This window comes from Dasypus novemcinctus, chromosome 8 (genome assembly GCF_030445035.2).
Source record: "Dasypus novemcinctus isolate mDasNov1 chromosome 8, mDasNov1.1.hap2, whole genome shotgun sequence".
Taxonomy (NCBI): Eukaryota; Metazoa; Chordata; class Mammalia; order Cingulata; family Dasypodidae; genus Dasypus; species Dasypus novemcinctus.
In genome coordinates this window covers 106,982,544-106,999,858 of record NC_080680.1, presented here as the reverse complement: position 1 = coordinate 106,999,858, position 17,315 = coordinate 106,982,544, and positions in this window count along the sequence as shown.

Sequence of the window (17,315 nt, the reverse complement as noted above, 5' to 3'; positions counted from 1 at the left end):
TAAATAGTTGTCAGTCCTTAAATATTTACACACCATCTTGCCACAAAGCCTGTTTTCCAATAAGTACACTTAGTAGAACTTAATTCTTCCTTGTGAACAACTGAGTGAGCGTGCTTCTTAAAACCCGCTGGGATGGTTTCTCTCCTTGTTCACAGACCTTTAATGCTGGAATTGTTACTCTGTGTGTGTGTGAATCTGATGAAAAATATGAATTCTGTTTAGAGAAATGTCCTTACACACACACACACACACACACACATTATACATTTAATTTCCATAGCTCTTTGACATCCAGAAACCCACAGTTTCTGGGTATTTTAAATCCAAAAAAGGAATATTTGAACCTTAAACACCTCAGAAGCCAGAACCGTTCTTGTTATCTGACCCAGCGGAACTAGACAGTGCCAGTATCCACTTTGCTTCTTCAAGGGCTGGAGCATCTCCAGGGAATGTTCAGTTGAGACCTTCCAGAGCCGACAGAGGCAGATGTCACGCCTTCAAACATCTCCCCCTCCCCCTCCTTGCTCCTCAGACCCCCTCAGTTACCTTGACACATTGCACAGGTGTGGGAAAAGATGCAATGGACAAGCAGCAGGGGGCAGGTGGAAGCCCCTGGTGATACACCAGGCCTGGGTTCCAGGCCAGCTCCACCATCAGTGCCCCTACGTCCTTGGCAAGCCGGGGTCCTAGATCCTTGGCCAGCATGCCTCCCTCCCTGAGGCTCCTTCTCTCCTGCCCCACGGCCCTGGTCCCCCTACAGGTCCACACCTGCAGGGCTACACATCAGGAAGCAACTGCCCCCAGGAGTGAAGCCTGCTGGAATAGGGGCTTTCAGCAAATCCAAGGAGCTCCAGAGAAAGGTCTCAGTGTAGGTTGTAGGAACTCACATATGGTAACAGGGGTTCTGCAAGACTCCTAAATGGAAGAGGGACAGGTAGTGGCCCCTCAACCTCATGACAGCTTGGGGCCTGGGTCTTGCCCTCACTGCGCTGTCCTCTTGGGGATTTAGTTCTCATGCTGGGTCAGTGTGGTAGATTGAATAATACATCCCAACAAAAGACATGTTCTGAATCTTACCCTTGTTCCTGTGGGCATGAACCCAAAGGGTATAAATAGGACCTTTTGAAGGTATGTTATCAGTTAAGGTAGGACTCATTTGGGAATAGGATCTTCTAAGATCCTGCTTAGATATGGACAAACTGAGTCAGGGTGCACTTTAATCCATATTACTTACCAAAGGCTTTGTAAAGAGAAGCCAAAAGTCATAGAAAGACACAGGAGGAGGAGACCAAGGATGCCACTATGTGACAGAGACAGAGATGCAAATTAAGGAGCCCCAAGGATTATGGCAAATCAGCACCACAACACGACAGATTCTGGGAGAAAGTATGGATTCACTGAGGCCTGAATTCTCTACTTCTAGCATCTGGAACAATACATTAAGCTGGCTGGTGTGTGGTATTTGTTATAGCAGCTCTAGCAAACTAAGACAGTATCAGCAAGGCAAGAAGCTTGGAAGGAAAGTGTTCCCAATAGACCAGAATGCAGGTGTAGTATATGGACTGGATCCCTTATTTCAGCACTTTCAATCAATTCATATTTTTTGTGCTGCCTATGAAATGGATTTGAATACCTAGACTCATGACACCTTCACAGACTCTTTCAGCATGAGCATAATAACATTCCCATGGAATACTCTGTCTTACTGTGACACTGAGCAACCCCCAACACTTGTTGGCCTAGTCTTCTTAGATGCAAAATGTAATGAATTTCTATACTCCTCTTTCAGAGAGCAAAGAAAATAGCAAAGCTTGTTTGCAAAGGCTAGCACAAGAAAAGTGACTAGAAGCTAAAATCCCAGAGAATTTGTGATTAGCTAGAATTTTCTTCCAGACTGTTTACATTCAGGTTTCTTTTCAAATGGTTTTTCTTAAGAAATGGGTCGCAGGTGTATATTCTTCCTTTTCCTAATAAAGTTTAGCTAACATCTGCTTGGTTATCCCAACTCCTTGATAAAATTCTCCACAAAAGCTTCCCCCTGCCCCCTACCCCCTGCCCCCTGCCCCAGGCCCCGTGAGACAGCACCTTTTGTTGTGTAACCTTGAAACCTGACAGGACTTGAGGAAGTGGAGGCCAGCTGGCACCCCTGCTCACCATCAGGATCAGCTGAACCGCCCAAATCTCTGACCCCCCAGGCCGATGAGAGCCTCACCTACTGTATTCCAGTGAATTGTGCTTGAGCCAAGATGCAGTTCCTTGTAATGGGTCTTCTGAGGACAGAAGGATTAGAGGGGTGGGATGAGGCAAGAATCAGGGATAATAAAACTCTGCTTTTGGCCTTCCTCCACTGTTGGAGACTTTTCTGGAGAGGTAATCAAAACAAACTCCAGGGCCACGCATGGCCAACCCCCTTGAACAATCTCGCTTTTCTCTAGAGCCACAATTGTCCAGGACACATGTAAGTGACTATTTGTTACTTAAAATATGGCTAGTCCAAATTGAGATGTGTAGTTAAACTATACCCAGTTTTGAAGGCTTAGTGTATCAAGAAAAGAGCTTTAAATATCTCAATATTTTTAAAATTTTGATTAAGTGTTGAAATGATACTTTGGATATTTTGTGTTAAATAAAATACTTTATTAAAATTAATTTCACCTGTTTCTTCACCCATTTTTTAATGTAACTGCTAGAAAATTTGAAGTTACATATTTGACTCACATTTGTAGTTCACATTGTATTTGTATGGACAGCAACAACTGCAGTAGGATGAATGTAATTTCAGATGTTTCTGAATATCTGATGTACAAGTATACACACATATATTTGGCATCTTTTCCCCATCATATTTAAGGTCAGGAGTTATGCCTTTGTTTATGTTCACTCCCAACCAGGCCCAGGAATTCCTAGCAAACTCCACTGTGGTTTCTAATGCTGCAGCTTTGCGTAGGTCCTCATTTGAGAGTGGTGCCCCCTGGAGTTGTGCAAAATGGCAGCCCTTGTCTAATCCTTATGGAATAGTGGACTGAATTCCTCAGTCCAGAACAGGTCCTCACTATTGAATGTGGTAAAAGCAGACACAGGCCCTTAAAGAGATAATATTCTGGTTGGGAGGTAGACAGAGACATTTGTTACTCTAATATGGTGGTTTTTAGCCAGGAGTGAGCACCCAAATCATCTAAGGGCTTGCACCAAGTCCTCAGCCCTAGGCTCCACCCAGAACTACTGAATTAGTATTGCTGAAGCTGCCTGTAGGTGTGGGTTTGTTTTTGTGTTTTTTTAAAATTTCTGATACTAACTGTATTAGTCTAGGGAAACAATCAACAGGAGATACCTGTAAATGCTATGAGATTTTATAAAATTGTCTCACGCACAAGTCCAAATTCTGTAGGGCAGGCTGCAAGCCAACAACTCCAATGAAAGTCCTCAAGGAATTCTCCAGAAGAAGTTGGCTGGCTGAAGTAGAGTGAAAATTCTCTCTTCTGACTGCTGAAATAATCATTTCTTTTAAGGCTTTCAGCTAAATGGCTGAATGCAATCTCTTCCGTTGACTACAGATGGAACCAGCCATAGATGCAATTACTTACTGATTATTTAAGTCCACAAAATATCTCCACAGTAACAATTAGGCCAGGTCTTCCATTACCAAACAACTGGGCTCCATTCCCTGGCCAAGTTGACAATGAACCTAACTGTCACAGTCCACTCCTTGTCAACTTGGAGGCCATATACATCACCTTAAGCCATACTTAATCTCTAAATAAAAGCAGTAACAGGGGAAGTGGACTTGGCCCAATGGATAGGGCATCCACCTACCACATGGGAGGTCCGCGGTTCAAACCCCAGGCCTCCTTGACCCGTGTGGAGCTGGCCCATGCAGTGCTGATGCACGCAAGAAGTGCCGTGCCACGCAGGGGTATTAGCTGCATAGGGAAGCCCCACGTGCAAGGAATGTGCCCCATAAGGAGAGCTGCCCAGCACGAAAGAAAGTGCAGCCTGCCCAAGAATGGCACCACACGCACAGAGAGCTGACACCTCTTGTTTCCTGGACCTGTGAATCCTGGCTATGGGAGTAAAAGTATCATAGAGTGGATGCTGATTTAGAATATACACGGCCTCCTGAAGAATATGGACCCAGCAGCCCTGTAAGGTATTGACACCTATTTGGCACCATGACTGAGTCTTCAAAAGGCTATTCCGTTGTTCTAGCAATCCAGCTACTTAAGGAACATGGTAAGATCAGTGAATTCTGTGAGCATGTGCCCATTCCCACACAACACTTCCTGTGAAGTGGGATCCTTGATCAGAAGCAATGCTGTGTGGAATACCATGATCGTGGATAAGGCATTCTGTAAGTCCATGGATGGTAGTTTTGGCTGACGCATTACATGCAGAGAAGGCAACTCATATCCAGAGTATAGGTCTACTACAGATAGAACATATCACTACTCCTTGATCCAATGTAATCAACCTGCCACCAGATAGCATGTTGGTCTCCTCAGGGAATGATGCCATTTCAGGGATTGATTATTGATATTCAAGAAACTGTCTGGCGGCGGACTTGGCCCAGTGGTGAGGGCATCCGTCTACCACATGGGAGGTCTGCGGTTCAAACCCCGGGCCTCCTTGACCCGTGTGCAGCTGGCCGATGCACAGTGCTGATGCATGCAAGGCGTGCCCTGCCATGCAGGGGTGTCCCTCGCATAGGGGAGCCCCATGCGCAAGGAATGCAACCAGTAAGGAGAGCTGCCCAGTGCGAAAGAAAGTGCAGCCTGCCTAAGAATGGTGCCGCCCACACGGAGAGCTGACACAACAAGATGATGCAACCAAAAGAAACACAGATTCCTGTGCCGCTGACAACAACAGAAGCGGACAAAGAAGATGCAGCAAATAGACACAGAGAACACACAACCAGGGTGGGGGTGGGGTGATAAATAAATAAATAATAAATCTTAAAAAAAAAAAAAACTGTCCACAGTTTAGAGTATGCAAGTATATAAGTTTGACTGAAGCACACACAATTGTAAAACCATCATGACAATCAAGACAAAGGACATAATGCCTGTGTGTTTTGGAAAATCTCCCCTGGTGACATTTTTATGTGTATCTCTGATCATAGACTAATGCTCCAGAAGGACCATGGTAAACAGTGTCACAGAGGGACAGAGATGCACAGGAGCTCCAAGGGTCAAAGGAAAGGCTTCATGGAAACCAAGGCTTTGGCCAAAAGGAGATGAGAGGGGGGAAGAAGAGCATAAGCAAAGTGGAGTGGAGAGGAGCTGGCTGTGGGTTTGGGGATGATGGGCAAATACTGTGGAAAGATGAGTCTAGGCCATGTCATGGAGAGCCTTTAGGGCCAACAGGAGATGTTAAACTCACATGAGGGAACCATTAAAGGATTTTCAGTGAGAGGGCTGTGGAATATATGACCGTCCTAAGCCCTTTGTAGTGCATACTGACTGTAACAGTCATGGGTTTTAGTTGCAAAATACAGAACCCATTGTAGCTCCTTTACACAAAAAAGAAATTTATTAAAATTTACAAAAGTCCTGCCACTTGCTTGTTCTTTCTCCAGTTACCAAAGTGACACTCCCTCTCTAACCATGTCCAAACCCTTCCCATTCTCACAGAAAGCTCCACCCACACAGCTAGCTTCAAGATATCCCTGCTCACTGCTGCTTATTTTTATGCTGGTTTCAAGGCTCAACTGAGTTCTGCTTCCTCTAGGAAGTGGCCTTCAATTTCTCCATTCTATGCCTGGCCATTAGTTGCTTAATGGCATCTTCTCTTGAAGGCCTTCAGCATACAAACTATTAGAGACCAGGGACCTAATCTGAATTCTTTTTGTCTCCCCCTAGCCACCATAACAAGATGACTAACACTTATACAGAATTTACTATACACTAGCCAATGTTCTAAAATCTCCATTTATATCAACTCACTTAAATCTCACAATAATCTTATGAAATAGGTATTCTATTCTTACCCCCATTTCATAATTGAGGAAAGTGAGGCACAGAAAGTTTAAGTGACTTACCCAAGTTCACACAGTCAGTAAATAGTAGAGACAGGAATCAAACCCAAGCAAAGAATGGGCCCAGAGAGTGACATGGCATTCTCATGGGCACACTGCATCCCTTGATGTGTATGGAAGAGCTGACCTGAAAGCAGTGAGCTGGGACAGCAATTCCAGCTCTTCCCTTAATTTCTAGATGTGCTTGGAGAAAACACTGCCCTTGCTGGCATCAGTTTCCTCTTTTATCAATTAGCAGGTTACATGTTGTTTTTTTTTAAATCAACTTTATTAAGGTATAAGTTATATTCAATAAAATTTACCATTTTTAAACATGCAATTGATAAATTTCAACAAATATATACAGTTGTTCCTTCCTGCTCCTTTGCATCTCATTTCCTCCTCTAAAATGCTTGCCCCTGGCAACCAAAATTTCCACCACTTTAGTTTTCTATACCCATACTTTTGCCTTTCCTGGGATTGTAGGTAATTGCAGTCATAGAGCATGTTGTCTTTTACGTCTAGCATGATGTGTTTGAGTTTCAACCATGGTGTTGCGTAGGTCAGCCATGCATTTCTTTTTATTGCTGAGTAGTATTATATGTTTACACAACAATTATCCATTCACCGATTGAAGGATATTGGATTGTTTCCAATTTTTGGCCAGTGTGAATAAAGCTGCTATGAACATAAACAAAGATATTTTGTGCAAACATATTTTTCATTTCTCTTGCATAAGTACTTAGGAATGGGCCTACTAAGTCATATGATAAGTATATGTTTAACTTTATTTTTTTTAAGTGATCAAACTGTTTCAGTGACTATATCATTTTTGGATTCCCAATAATGATATATTAGAGTTCCAGGTGTTCCACATCCTCAGTCCAACACTTGATATGATCAGTCATTTTAATTGTAACCATTCTAGAGATTTACAAATGCCATATATTTGACTAGATTATCTCCAAGGCTCTGTCAGGTCAAAATGTCCCACCATAATCTCTGTGGATTCTTCTCTGTACCCCAGACAGAGCAAATGGGGAAAACTGCGAGGGACTGCCTGGTTTCTTCCTCCTCTTATGTGCGCCCATCTTTGGGTTCGGGGGCCTTGGGGAAACAACAGAGATGAGTGCCCAGTATCTCAGCCCAATAATTCTCTCTTCATTGGTGCTATACAACAGTCCTGTGGGGAAGACCAGCCAGGTGGAAATCTGTTCTCCCCATTTTACAAATGAGCTAACAGTTTCAGAGGGGCTCTACGACTCATCCAGAATGAGACATGGAGCCACAGAATGTTAGCAGTGAAAAAGATGTCAGCAATTAAAGGAAATAACCCCCACCATCATTTTACTGATGAGGAAACTGAGGCCCAAGGTCTTATGACTGTGCCTTGGTTTCCTCATCTGTAAACTGAAGATAATAATGGTGCCCAAATTCAGAAAGCAGTTGTGAGGACTAAATGATTTAATACATATAAAGCACTTAGAGGTAAGCTCTCAATAAATAACAGCTACTGTACAATGCTACTCACACTCACCTTTTATTTCTAGATAAGATTTATCCACAATGTGTGTTTTAGTTTTCTGTGGCTGTTGTGACTAAGTACCACAAACCAGGTAGTTTAAAACAACAGGATTTATTCTCATCATTCTGGAGACAATTTTTGGGACTCAGTAGGGCCATGGTCCCTCTAAAACCTGTAGTGGAGAATCCTCCCTTGCCTCTTCCTAGCTTCCAGTGGTTTGCGGCAATCCTTGGCATTCTTTAGTGTTACTCTCTGGCTCCATTATCACATGGCCTTCTCCCCCGTGTCTATGTGTTCTCTCTCTCCTTCTTATAAGGGCACTAGTCATATTAGATTAAGCGGCCGCCCTACCCCACTATGAACTCATCCTGATTTAACTAAATCCATCTGTGATGACCTAATTTCCGAATAAGCTCACATTCCAAGGTATGTGGATTAGGATTTCAGCATATCTTTTTGGGGGATCCAAGTCAATCCATAAGAACATCTTTGGCTACAACTACCCCAAACAGATGTTTCATAAAATACTCAATCTTTTGTCATTTGCAATGATGGACTGACAATGGGTTGCCTGATAAAGATCAGTGAAGGCCAAAAGAATTTGGGACATGTTATTGGGAAGGTAGGAAGACTGTTGTGATTTTAGAAGCCATGTCCTGCAGATGTAGAAGAATAAAGAGCCTGGCTGTCTCCCAGTTCAGAGATGAACTGCCATTCTGGGCCCAGCTGGCAGCTCACAAAGGGTCATTGTCTCTGTGTGTCTGCCTTAACAAACTCCCCTGACGGAAGGGCAGTAAGTGCTGGGAATCAGTGTGTGAAACAAGCCCTGGTGTGTTCCTGCCTCTCACAGTGCATGGCGCATTGCAGCTGACCCCGGGCAAAACCTAGGCAGGCTTTGTCTTGGCTCGTCCTGGAAGCATCCCTGTGCAGGGGGCAGAGAATGCCTATAACCATCCCAAGGGAGTAACATCTCCATTTTACACGCTAGAGACTGAAGTGCAGAGTTGTTGTGTAACTTTACAAAAGATCACACAGCTAGCACATGCCTTAGACAAGATCCAAACTACTTCATGGTCTTTGATTCCCATTTATTCCTATGTAAGTCTTAGACCCAAAGGACTGTAGTGACCCAGTGATTTTAACTTCTTCCATTGCTCTGCTCCAACCATAAATGCTCTGAGAAGCTTCCTACAGTTCTGTGTGAAGGTGATATTCTTCTTGTTATTGGACTCGTTTTGTGTCTACTCTGAGCTATCAAGGAACCATAACAGGGTCACGAATATACTGCCTCCTGTGCTGGGGTGGAGCCCCCCAACACGCCCACTTAAAGGAGCACAGAGCATGTGTGGTCCAGGGAATCCCCAGACCCTAAGACGGGGACTTATATTTAAGTAGCCAAATTTCTGAATGAAGCAGTATTTCTAACCATCACAAAGGACCTCTGGGTACCAAAGAAAATAGCTTGACATGGCAATTACACTCTTAGGTATTTACCCAAGAAAAATGAAAACAAATTTCTGCAAAATCACTTGTATGTGAGAGTTCATTGCAGGTGGAAACAGTCCCAATTTCCATCAACAGGAAATAACATATCCACACGGGGAAACACTATTCATCAGTAAAAAAGAATGACTTTTGCAGAGCAGCATGGATGAATCTCAGAAACATTAGGTTCACTGAAGAAGCCAGCCAGACACACAAGAGGACTATATGATTCTGTTTATACAACATTATAGAACTAGGGTGATAAGAATCAGAATGATGATTGCCTGAGGGCAGGGTAGATGGTGGGGAAGATTGACCAGAAAGAGACACAAGGTAACTTTCTAACTTCAACGGGTTCACATCTACAGGAATGGATTTCATGTTTCAATAACATGATCTTCTGGGGTCCATACAGTCTCAAATTACCACATTGTCTTTCTGCTAATCATTAACCCAGCAGCGATGGAGCACCCACAATATGCCTGGAAACACACAAAGGTAGTGGATTGGAAATGCAGAACGAATAAGACACAGTCCCTATTCTGGGGGAGCTCACAAGGGCATAGAGGAAATAAGTCAATATTGCTGAAAAAGCACCAAAAGTCATTCAAAACACAGTATGTTGCTAGCCACAAGACAGTGAGGTATCCTGACTGGAAGTCTGGGAAAATGAGCCCTGAAATGGGATGTGGCAGAGAAGGGAAGAGACAGGCATTTGACTGCAAGGAACAGCTTCTTACACTCAACCAACATTTATTCCTTGCTTCTTGAATACCTCTCTATGCCCCGTAAGGACAGCAGTTTCTCTTACCCCTAAGTAAGAGGAGCTTCTGGAATCAGACTGCATGGGTTCTGGAGCAAGTTACTTGGCCTTTCTAATAAGGATGGCATCAATCGAGACACACCCTTCATAAGGCTGCTGTGATCATTAGAACACATCATCCACATGACGTGGTTAGCTTACACGCAGGAACAGAGTAAATGTGCAGTAATTGTGAGATACCACTATTGTCATTGTTGTCATTAATATATGCCAGGGCAGGTCCTGGAAATTCAGAAGTAAACTCTAGTTTGCTAAAAAGGATCAAATAAATACAAAAGTAGGCAGTAATGAAAGAATTGAAGGACAAAAAAAGTTATACAACTTACAAAGATTATTATTATTATTTATTACAAATAACAAAATGGCGGGAGAAAGTCCTGCATTATCAGTTGACACTTTAAATGTAAGTGGATTGAAGTCCCCAGTCAAAAGGCAGAGATTAACAGAATGGATTTTTTAAAAAAAGATTTATTTATTTCCCCTCCTTCCCTTCCCCCTCCTCCTGCCCTGCTGTTTTTGCTGTCTGTTCCCATTTGCTGTGTGATCTTCTGTATCTATTTCTCTTTTGGTTTTCTCTTCTCATTTTTCTCCTCTAGGATTCACCAGGATTCGATCCTTGGGACCTCTGGAAAGAGGTTCCCTGTTAGTTGTACCACCTCAGTTCCTGGTCTCTGCTACGCTTCACCTTGACTCTTCCCTTCATCTCTCTTTTTTGTTGCACCATCATCTTTCTGCATGACTCACTTGCATGGGTACTGGCTCACTGCAAGGGCACTCAGCTTGCCACGTGGGCACTGGCTCACCACATGGGCATACTTTCTCTTCTTCTCTTTCACCAGGAGACCCCAGGGATCGAACCCGGGTCCTCCCATATGGTAGGTGGAAGACCTATCACTTGAGTCACATCCACTTCCCAGAATGGATTTTAAATAGTAAAAAAAGCATGACCCAACTACATGCTGTTTACGAGAGACTCACTTTAAATTCAAAAACACAGGTAGGTTGAGAGTGAAAGGATGGAAAAAAACATCCCATGCAAATAGTAAACAAAAGACAGCTGGGGTAGCTGTACTAATATCGGATAAAATAGACCTTAAGTCAGAAGAAAACTCCACATTCTAGTGGGGGAGATAGCAAGTTGACAGATCATTACTTGGACAAAAAAGGAAATTTAAAGACTCTATGCTGTAGATGATCTCTATCCCTATGGAGGCCCTGAGCAGGGAAATTACTTTCCTAAGTTTCCAGAGCAAAAACAGCACAGTCTAGGGAGGCGGACTTGGCCCAGTGGTTAGGGCATCCACCTACCACATGGGAGGTCCGTGGTTCAAACCCCAGGCCTCCTTCACCAGTGTGGAGCTGGCCCACACGCAGTGCTGATGCGCGCAAGGAGTGCCCTGCCATGCAGGGGTGTCCCCCGCATAGGGGAGCCCCATGCGCAAGGAGTGCACCCCGTACGGAGAGTTTCCCCGGGAAAGAAAGTGCAGCCTGCCCAGGAATGGTGCCACACACACGGAGAGCTGACACAGCAAGATGACACAACAAAAAGAAACACAGATTCCCGTGCTGCTGACAACAACAGAAGCAGACAAAGAAGACGCAACAAATAGACACAGAGAACAGACAACCAGGGTGGAGGGGGGAGAAATAAATAGATAGATAGATAGATAGATAGATAGATAGATAGATAGATAGATAGATAGATAGATAGATAAATAAATAAATAAATAAATAAATCTTTAAAAACAAAAACGCACAGTCTGGAGTCAGCCTCCTGAGCCTCATTCTGGAGTGAAGTCCCTCTGAGGGAAAGGACCATGTACCCTTGTTCCTTCAAATCCCTCAGAGCTGATTACAGTTCTGTGGAAACAGCTGTCTCTCAGTGAGTGGGGAGACAAGCTAGATGGCCTCTTTACCTCCTCCTTGCACTCGATCCATTTATTTAGAAGCACCTCTTGGCTGCTTTGTGGAAGCTGACAGCCCATCACCTCCTCAATAAACCAGACAGAGGCTACAGATGAGGACGGTCAGTAGAGAGGGTGTCTTGGGGCCCAGAGAAACAGGAGCAGCTATTTCAAGAGCTGATCTGAGAGCGGGAACCCAGACAGCCTGGCCCTGATTCTAGAAAGCCACCCTGTGATCCATCCTGGCTCTGGCTGGAAGCAGTGCCACTGCTGGTGCTGGCTGAGGAAGGAGCCAGAACATGGCCTTGCCTGTCAACCCCGCAGCCTTCTCGCCCATGTCTCCTGATTCTCAGGGACTTCCTCGGAGTCAGAGGCAATACGTGCAAGAGCTGGGAGCCAAACAGTGCAAGCATCAGCTGCGTACCATCTGATTCTTCAGCTTTGCCCCTGAGTCACTGGTTCATGGTGACATCCATAGCTAACTTCAACACCTTAGTGCCAGATTCAGCCTAATTAAATATTCCTTCACACCGATTGCTTAAAAAAGAAGAGTGCATACACGAAGCACATCAACCAAGAAAGGAAAGAATAGAACTAGCACTAACTGCCAGGCCTCTAACCTCTGAGCAGTGGCTGCAGAGTAGTTGTGGAGGTCTGGGCTTGCCTCCTCTATAGAATGGAGAGGGCTCCACACAGACGTGACACCAATGAGTGCCTCCTGGGCCACTGAGTAGCTACCAGAGTCCATCTTCCCTTTCGAGACAGAACTGAAGGGATAGGGCTGCGTCCCAAAGGCATTACCCTGGTGGGTAGATACAAAACTAACCACAGCAGCCCCGGGCTGTGACCAGGGCTCTGACTCTTGAAAGTGCCTCCACCCAAAATACAACAACTTCTGCCACCAGAGCAGAGCCACCTTCTCCCTGACCCATCTCCCCAATGTGCCGTGTTCGAGCTGGGCGGCCTGCCTCTCATCGGCTTCCACCCTCCTCAGACCCTGGCAGGGGAAAGGGGTCTATCTGTGACTGGCTCAGCTTCTTGTTGAACTATGTGAAACTGCCATTTTTGCGGGTTGAAAAGCGTCAAATACAGCAATTTCATCCAGTTCAAACAAATGCTTCATTGTACTTGAAGAGATAGGTAACTTAGGGCGTTTTTCTAGTTGGGTCCTGCCTCCATTCTCATGTGATCTTTTCATTTATGATACATTTGGAGCCAAAATATACCGAGTAGTTAAACAAATAGAGATTAACAAGATGTCCCTCTCTGGCCTGTGTTAAGGTTACTATGCGTGAAAACTGGTTTTCCTTTCTTAACAAGGAGAGAAAAACTAACTGTAGAGGAAAATCCCCAAACACAACCTGAAACCTGCTTTTCCTTTTTCGATGCCAACTGCTCTGATTAGGGACTCACGTATAATCAGGATCAGGTTGAGGTTTCAGTGACACGTCCAGGCCTCTTGCACTCCTCAGGGATCCTACCCAGGGACAGACAAAGGAGATCAATTTACCACGTTTCCATAAGAACTGAAAGAAGGAAGATTCTCGATCAGCACTCACTTTTTTTATTAATCTTCAAAGTTTATTTCATTTATTTAATAATTTGTAAACACTGTGCAAATAGGAAGGCATCATTGGAGAAAAGCCAACCAAAGATAACTAGTGTTAATATTTTGATGTATGTTCTTCCAGGTTTTGTCTATATATTAGATATATTTATATGTATCTCTAAACATCCAACTGAGGTTGTTCCATCAATACTGTTGTACTCTGCTTTCTTTCATTCAATAGTGGGCTGTAAACATATTTATAAATTTTTAAAAAATCTTTCTATTGGGTTGACCATGTGAAATGACCAATATTCAAGTAGTTTCAACCTACAAAAAGAGTTATTGAGGGAAACAGACTTGGCCCAATGGATAGGGTGTCTGCCTACCATATGGGAGGTCCGCGGTTCAAACCCCGGGCCTTCTTGACCCATGTGGAGCTGGCCCATGTGCAGTGCTGATGCGCGCAAGGAGTGCCCTGCATAGGGGAGCCCCACGCGCAACGAGTGTGCCCCATAAGGAGAGCCGCCCGGCGCGAAAGAAAGTGCAGCCTGCCCAGGAATGGTGACACACACACGGAGAGCTGACACAACAAGATGACCCAACAAAAAGGAACACAGATTCCCGGTGCCGCTGATAAGGATAGATGCAGTCACAGAAGAACACACAGCGAATGGACACAGAGAGCAGACAATGGGGGGGAGGAGGGGAGGGGAGATAAATAAATAAATAAATCTTAAAAAAAAAAAGAGCTATTGATACACACTCACTGATTAAAAGCATTTATGAAGCAACCTAAGTGTCCATCAACAAATGAGTGTGGTGTAACACATACAATGGAATATTATTCAAACATAAAAATTCATGAAGTTCTGCTCCATGCTGCAAAATGGATAACCTTGAAGACATCATATTGAGTGAAATAAGCCAGACACAAAAGGACAAATACCACATGATCTCACTTACATGAAATACCTAGAATACTACCTAGAGACAGAGAGTGGATTACAAATTACCCCAGCCTGTGATGTGGGGTACGGAATGGGGATTTATTGTTTAATGGGTGTTTCTATTTAGGGTGATGAAAACGTTTTGGTAATGGATGGCGGTAGTGGCAGCACAATGTTGTGAATGTAATTCATATCACGGAGTTGTGGTTAAAACAGGAAATTCTGAGCTTTTTTATGTTTCCAAGGTAAAAAGAAAAAAAAAAAGCATTTGTGAGTCTATAACTCACCAGCTGTGTGGGATATGGGCAGTTCCATTTCTCAGATCCTGTTGGCTGGCAAATGTGGGACAGTCCGAGCAGCCGGCCCGCAGACCTGATGCTGCTTTGATGGGAACCCCTGGGGCCCCTCAGTTTCTCCAGAGGACGCTGGTGTGGAGGGCCTAGGAGCCCTTGGTAACTGAGCGGACAACCTGGCAGCACACGTGGAGGGAACCAGAGTCCCCTGAAGTCAGGCAGGGGACCTGGGACTGTGAATTCCTGGGGTGCTACCCCTCTCGGGGCTGGCTTCCACGTGGACAGAGGTACATGGACTTAGCCCTTCTAGGGAGGCCAAAACCATTCTTTTCTTTCTCAGCCACTGTCCGTGGCCTGGCTCTTGGCTCTGATTTGGCCACAGGTCCTCTGGACAGGCAGGAAAGTGTTAACTCTAGATGCCCCCCACGGTAGGCTGACTGAGAGGCCCCCAATATCTTGCAGGCCTTAATCCCTAGACCTCATGAATTGTACCTTTAATGGCAAAAGACACTTTGCAGATATGAAGTAGTTAAGGATCTTGAGACAGGGAGATGGCCCTGAGTTCTGCAGGTGGGTCCTAAATGGAAAATCACAAATGTCCTTCAGAGAGACGATGATGTGACAACCTCAATCGAGAAAGACTTGAAGCTGCTGTGCTGCTGGCTTTTAAGATGGGGGAAAGTGCTGCAAAGCAAGGAATGCAAGAAGCTGGAAAAGGCAAGGAAATGTATTCTCCCCCGAAGCTTCTGGAGGAGGCGCAGTTCTGTCGACATTCTGATTTTGTCCCAGTGAAACTGATGTTTAGACTTCTGACCTCAAGAGCTGTAATAGAATAAGGGTTTGTTCTCTGCAGCCACAAGATTGTGCTAATTTGTTAGAGCAGCCAGAGGAAATGGATACACTCCCAAGCCAGGCTGGCCGGCTCACGTCTTCCTTCAACCCAGAAGAGGAAGGAAGGGGAGTCCAGACTCCCAGGAGCAGAGGCACGGCATGCCTAGGGCTTCTCTACAGCAGCAGAGGCCTGGGGGCAGGGGGTGTCGTGGGAAGTACCCCAGCAGGGAGAGAGAGCACCAGCCTCGTCTGGAACCTCTGAGAACCAAGAGTTACGCAGCAGGATCCCTCAGTTGCTGCCCTCTGCGTGCTCCAAGACCCAGCACGAGCAGGGGCATGTTCACAAGCGAAGAAAATCAACAGGAGCCTGCTGGTGGCCCAGCAGTGCCGAGCGCTGTCTCTTCCAGGGAGGAGCTCGGGCCTGACCACAATTCTCAGGCGCAACGGGGTCCAGGACAGAGCTCGCAGCCTCTGAAAGGGGCAAAGTGCCCCTAGCCCTGAACGCAGGCTGCAAGGCGAGGCGCCAGTGACCTACTGCAACTCCTCCATGCACATTTCCCAAGGCCACCCCCAAGAACCCCAGCAGGGACAGGCTCCAGAAGGGCCCGGGACCCCCCCACAGCTTCCAGTTGGTGAGCACCCACTGTATGCTCAATGCCAAGGTCACTGTCCCCACTGGCTTCCCTGAGGAACGGGGTTCCTTTCTTTTATGATCGTTGTGAATCTTTTCCTCGCTTCATTTTTTTGTTGTGTGTCATGGACTGTCTCTGTGAGCTGCCTCAAAGCTTTTGTGCGGAGGCTGGATACATTGATAAATTTTTTAAAAATTGTTAATTAAAAATTTTTTTTTCAGAAAAAGAAATGTGAAGTACCCTCGCCTCCTCTGGCCTGATCTTATCTCTACTGAATGAACCCAAGGGATGAAGAAGAAATCTGTTGCACTCTAAGTGTCCAGTTCTCTATTGCTGTTTAATAAATTTAGCAGCTTTAAACTGCCATTTTATTTCACTCAAGATATTGCAAGCTGGAGACTTGGGAAGGACTTGGCTGGGCAGTTCCTGCTTAACCTCTCCTGCGGGTTCACTGAGAGGTCAGCCAAGGCTGCTGTCAACTGATGGCTTGACTGAGCTGGACGTCCAAGATGGCTTCATCCAGACAGCTGGCGGTTGACGCTGGCTGGACGCTGGGCACTTGTCTGAGCTGTCCACTGGCGTCCTACAGGTAGCTTCTCCATGTGGCTTGGGTCTCTGTTGGGGACTGAATCATGTCTCCAGAAAAGGCGTGTTCAGGTCCCAACCCCTGGCTTATGGGTGTGAACCCATGGCCAATAGGATAAAACTTTACTTTGGTTGGTATTTGTACATGATGTTCATACTGGCATTATTCACAATTGCTAAAAAATAGTAACAACTTAAAACTCCATGAACCGATGAACAGGATAAACAAAATGTGGTGTATACATACAATGGAATACTCTTCAGCTGTAAGAAGAAATGAATTGGGGAAGCACATGACAACATGGAAGAACCTTGAGGACATTATGCTGAGTAAAATAAACCAGACACAAAAGGATGAAAATTGTCTGGTCTCACTGATATAGTGGACTATGGAATGTAGGTTGGTGGGAGACAGAATGTGGGCTGAAAAGGGGGAGATGATGCTGGATGCATGTAGAATGTTTAATAAGATCAGTTGTAAATGTGTGGCAATGGATGTGGTTGGTAGCATATAATAGTCAGTGTAAAAAATACAATTGATTTACGGATGTGATTGTGGCTGAAACAGGTGCTCTAGGGGGGCTGATATTAGTTGGAGGACAGCTGGAGGGTAACATAGGGAATGTATGGCGGTGATTTTGGCATTGGATGTGGATTGGGATTGGGAGTATAAATATAGGAATGTTCTTCTCAAGGGAGTTGAGAATAAGGTGATACAGGGGGAAATATAA